Consider the following 5711-nt stretch of genomic DNA (forward strand, 5'->3'; position numbering starts at 1 on the left):
TTCTTTAAAAACCCCTAACTCCTGAGCCTTGTTGTCGATTCCCCTGCCTCCTGTGTGAGGTACGTATCGACCCAGAGCTCTGCTAATAAAGCCTCGTGCGTCTTGCAACAAGAGAGATTCTTGTGTTCGTGGGTGCTTCCCGTCCCTGGACTAGAGTGGGGTCCCTAAATTTGGGGTCCTACACACTGAAGCAGAAACACGTTTTTGATGTAATGTACCACCATTAGCCATTCTTCGAGGCAAAGCCTTTTAATGACATCACTTCATGGGTTTTCAAAATTACAAGCAGACACACTAAATGTAAATCTATTATACCTATTTTTTGGAACAGCAGCTGGAGTAGGTAATCCAGGTTGTAATGCACCAATTAGTTTCATAAACCTTTCATACATCTTAAGTTTTAACTTTGTTTTGGATTAATGGAATAACCAATCCCTTGGAGGTGAGTGAGTACATCAGGTCCAGAGTCTATTAATCCTTCAAATCTTTTTTCTTCAATCAGTAATTTAAGGTTAGGTCTCTTATTAGTAATAATATATTGAACCCAGTACACATCAGAGGAACCAAAACCACCTTGTTCTCTCTTACTTTTGACAAATTTGGAGGATAGTGAATACAAGGGAATGAAAATAAGTTGAGCAATTCTTTTATTAGCAGGCACAACTATAATGCCATGGGGGAAAGCAGCCATAATTCTAATTTCTCCTGCATAATCATTATCTATTACTCCTTGATAGATTGGTAATCCTTTATCAGCTCATGCCCGTTGCAAATCTCTATAACATAAAAGCAAGTCCTGAGGATTTTTTTCCTGCTTTCCTTTTTTAACACTACCCCAGCCAGTGCTGAAGCTAAAGCAGGTTTTTTGTTTTTTGGGTTTTTTGTTTGTTTGTTTGTTTGTTTTCCAGTCTGCTATTATACTACTTTAAGTACATGCAAAATGATAAGGCCAATTCTATGTCAGAGATCAACCAAGGCAATAAACAAAATCTGGTAAACACCTTTAGGGGCTAGTCAGGATGACCATGACAAAAGAAAAGCTACACAAGCCTTCATTGAGCTTGTTGTGAACTTTGCATTAACTCAAATGTAAATGTTCTTAATTTGGTCCTATTTCCTGAGGCCTAGCCCAATGATTACCCTTCCTGCACTGAGGACAAATTCCAGGGGAGTGATTCTGCTGCCTGTCTATGCCTCTATTTTTTGGACAGTCTTTCCTAAAATGACCTATGCCCTCAAGCTTAAGGCATTCCTTATCATCTCGGTGCTGTGAAAAGCATTGCTTGTACTGTAGTCCCCTGCAAGGCGGCAGCCATAGCCAGACCCTGATTGTATGAGGATCCAATTTCTGCACAAAGACAAATATATCAAGATAAGTCTGTCTTGGCTTTTGTATGGCTGGATGACAACACATTAGGCTGCATTAGCATTCTCATAAGCAAATTGTGTAACAAAAAGAATTCCTGCCCGAGGGTCTCCGAAAATTCTACCAGCTATTTTTAGCAGTTCTTTGGGACACAGTTAGATAAACTCCTCCCACTGAGATGGCCTTTCCAATCTTGGGGGAGTTACTTGCTTCTACCACTACATCCAATAAAGCTTATGTAAAAGGGGCAGCAGGCCAATACTGTGCTACAGCTGTTTTTAACTTTTATTACTCTTGTAATCATCTCCATTTGCTTGATTTTTTTCTTAATTACAAATACCGGTGAGCTAAAAATCTTGAGCCTGTGATTGACCTGCCAACTGCAGTCAATGGAACACTGGCAGTTTAACTATAATTTTAAAGTTTCCCTTGCAACACCAGAGCACAACCATAGCTTTGGAAAGCAAAACTCAACCTCCAACAAACACTCCAGTCTCTCCACAAACACCGAGTGCATCGCCTCCACACCACAAAGGTTCCTGCACACAAATGCATGACAGTGCAGCCTCCAATACCTCAAAGAGACACTGCCCTAAATCCTAGTCTGGTCTGATTTCTAGGATAAGAGTTACATCAAATATTATCCCAATTTAGTAGTATCTTTAGAGGCCTGTTTTCCTGGGTTGGCTAATGCCACCTTTTGTTGTTTAGAATGATTCCAACCCTGAGTGACCAGCTTTAAGCTAACTTTCTGTTACCAATGTTACAAACTTTTAGTCATACCAAATAACTTATAAGCCAACACTCTATAACCAAGACATGCAGAACATATTTATACTTTTAAAATAAGTCAGAGACAAAAATGAAGTGACTATACACATCTTATATATTTACACTGGACAAAATTCTTACTTTTCTAGCTATAATTTCAAGAGAAGAGCACCTTGTTCCCTTCTGAACCCAATAATCACAGCCAGAGGTTTTTATAGGAGAAACAACTATCAGCTCCCTTACCATAGAACTTGAGAAGCTTCTGGCCCCTTTAAGAGAAGCTTTTACACATTATCAGCTCCAGGTAGGGCTTCTTCAGCTATACTAGATTCCTAACTACAAGTGCAGGGCCCCAAAGGCCAATTGGGACTGCCTTTTAAACACGTTACACCAAATCAAAGGGTGGACAGCCAGCAGATAAAGTTTTAACCATTTTTTCTTTTGAACATGAAACACAGAACAACTACCATTCAAAAAAAGAAACAAAAACAGACATAAATTGACAGACATGACAGATTGGTGCACCAAGGACAGATGACAGAGAGGGAAGAGAATGTAATGTCCCAAAGGGACCCAGATATTCTACCTAAGACACCCAGAACTAGAACTAAGAATATCTCCAGTAGGATCCAGAGAGTCTCTAGGAGAGCTCTGAAATAGCTTTTATCCATTTTCCTTCTCTTTTGCTAAAGCGTCCCAGACCTGGGACAACTGCTTTTCTGAAACCTAGTCTCTCTCTCTCTCCCTCTCTCTCTCTCTCTCTCTCTCTCTCTCTCTCTCTCTCTCTCTCTCTCTTACTCAAGTCATTTGTTTATTTACCATTCCTACTTCTGGGAACCATGCACAGCATAAATCTTCTTGAGCTAAGAATTTTTCTGACATCTGTTTTTTAAACCCTGATCCCTTCACCTGATGCAACTCTTGGTTGCAGACAAATGCCTGTTTAGAATTCATTGTGCTGTCACTCCTAGGTAATGTTGGTGTTGGGTCAACACCTCTTCAACCTGTCCTGTAACCCCTTATTGTACCCCCTGCAACAATAGCCTCCAAAAAAATAAAATTTATAACTAGCACCTGTAGCCATCCAGCAGCCATGGATGAACTGGATTGACCTGAAAGGGGTGGGGTGGAGTGGAGTGGTGGAAATGAAGTTGGGGGGGGGGGGTAGAAGTGGCAAGAGAAGAATGAAGCCAAGACAAGATTCTGATCAAGGTCCCAAGTTTAATATTCAACACTGTGCTTATATAGGGCAAGCCCATAGACCCATCCTTTGTTTCAGCTGGATTCTGTTGCAAAGCAAGCTCAGCAGGCAGTCTAATCTTCTAAGTTCCAGGAGGAAGTTGCATGTGCAACCAAGGTAGATGACTCCACCTAGGTGGTTAAGCCCATTGTGGCAAGCACTCAAGGTCTGCTCAGCCTGCTCAAGGCTGAGGAAGGGCACACTAATTTGTTCCAATTCCCAAGAGAATGGAAACTAGATGAGGGGAAGTTGGTACTGGGAATGGGATGAGGGATGCTTAGACCTAATGAAATAATTTTAAAGTAACCTGACATACCAGTTTGAGCTAAGATAACCTCCAGTAGAAGAAACTAATAAAAAGAAACTAATAGAGGTGTGTATGTGTTCATGTGTGTGTTCGGTGTGTGTGTGTGCATTACATGTATGTACTGTTCTACATGTAAATTTATACATGTGTATGCCAGGGGCTAGAGACCTATGTTGAATGTCTTTTCTAAGTTGTTCTTCATACTAATTAATTTTTTCCTTTATTTATATTTTATGTTTATGTGTGTTTTGCCTGAAGGTGTTCATCACATGTGTGTAGTGCCTGCAGAAGTCAGAAGAGAGCAACTGATTCCCTGGGACTGGAGTTACAGACATGAGTTGTAAGCTGCCATGTGGATGCTCTGAATCAGACCCCAGTCCTCTGAAAGACACCAGTGCTCTTACCTGCTGACTCTTCTCTCCAGCCTTCACATTATTTCTAAGGCAGGTGTCTCAGTGGAACAGGATCTCTCCTTGGATAGACTAACTGTCCAGCAATTTCCCTGTCTCAGCCTCCGAGCACTGGTAACACAAGTGTACAACTGTGGTGGCTTTTCAATATGGGTCCTGGGGATCAAAGTCTGGCCCTTGGTTTGTTGACTGAGACATTGCCATAGCCTGTGGCTTCTTGTAAAGTACATTTTATTCTGGATTAAATGCTTGTCTAAAATTGGCTTTTTATTAGTTTCTTCCACTGCAGGTTATCTTAGCTCAAACTGGTATGTCAGGTTACTTTAAAATCACTTCATTTCTCTGCTCAGATAGGTATTAAATTTTATTTTTATTGACAAATAGTATTTTATGTATATTAATGGGTTACAATGTGATCCTTCAACACATGTACTGGGTATATCGTAGGATGAGGCACACTTCTGTGTGGTGTGAGCAGTAGGATCCATACGTCTACCAGTTCTGAAGTATAAAATACTTGTTATTACCTACAACAAGTTACCCTGCTGTGTGACAGATCACAAGAGCTGATTTTTCCTGTCTCACTCATGACCAATATCCTCATCTTGCCTACCACCATCATTATACTAAAAAAAGGGATACTTTTATTGATTTTTTTCTGATATCACATTCATATAGTACATTCTGATTATTGTCCCTCATACTCTCTTTTCTGCTCCCCTCCCCCGTATTACCACCCCCCAAAGTCCCTTTTCCACATTTTGGCCTTTTCAAATTTTTTTTTGTTTTGTGACCCAGTTAGCCAGGGTCTTCTGTTTGGCTACCAGTTTGGAGATGCCTACTGGAGCCTGGTGGCTTTTCTGTGGGATAGACAATGAATCCATAAGTAGTTAACAGTTCAGCAGGGAGGAATTGAAACCAATGAGTGGGCTTTTTCTGATTCATGACGGACTACTGATATGTTCAATCCCATACACACCCATTGCAGGCAGCTGTATCTGCTGTGGGACTGTGGCTGTGTGGGCCATGCTCCATCCAGAGGGCAGTCGTGCCGCATTCAGAAGGCAGCGTTTCACAGCCCTCCTCTCTATCTTCAAGCTCTTGCATTCTTTTCGTCCCTTCTTCTGCAATGCTCCCTGAGCCTCAGCAGAATGGTATGGACATCAGTTTTGGGAGTTCTCATTTCCGGACTCTGTAGAACCTACTTTAAGTAGTATAATGTCTTTTGGATTTATCCACATTTTCCCACATAACAGATTCTCATTCTTTTTAAATGCTGAATCACATTCCAGTGTGTATTTATCATATTAAAACATGCCTATCGGTTGATAAGTACTGAGGGTGGTTGCAGAATCCTCACTTTGGTGAATAGTGTGGGAGTGAACATGGGAACACACCTTTGACACACAGATCCCACTGCCTTTTGGGTATATGCCCTGAAGTCCCTTCCTCCAACGCCCCTTTCTCCTCTCTTTCTCCTTCTGGTGCTTCTGCCATTCTTTCCTTCCTCTATGGCTCCCACAGTGGGCCAGGCACTGGGCCCAGCTCTTTATGTTGGTATTTATGTAGTTCCTGCAGGAGTACTAGTGCTCATCAGCACCCCAGTTCTATGCCGGC

The sequence above is a fragment of the Mus caroli genome, chromosome 16 (assembly GCF_900094665.2).
Source record: "Mus caroli chromosome 16, CAROLI_EIJ_v1.1, whole genome shotgun sequence".
NCBI classification, from domain to species: Eukaryota; Metazoa; Chordata; class Mammalia; order Rodentia; family Muridae; genus Mus; species Mus caroli.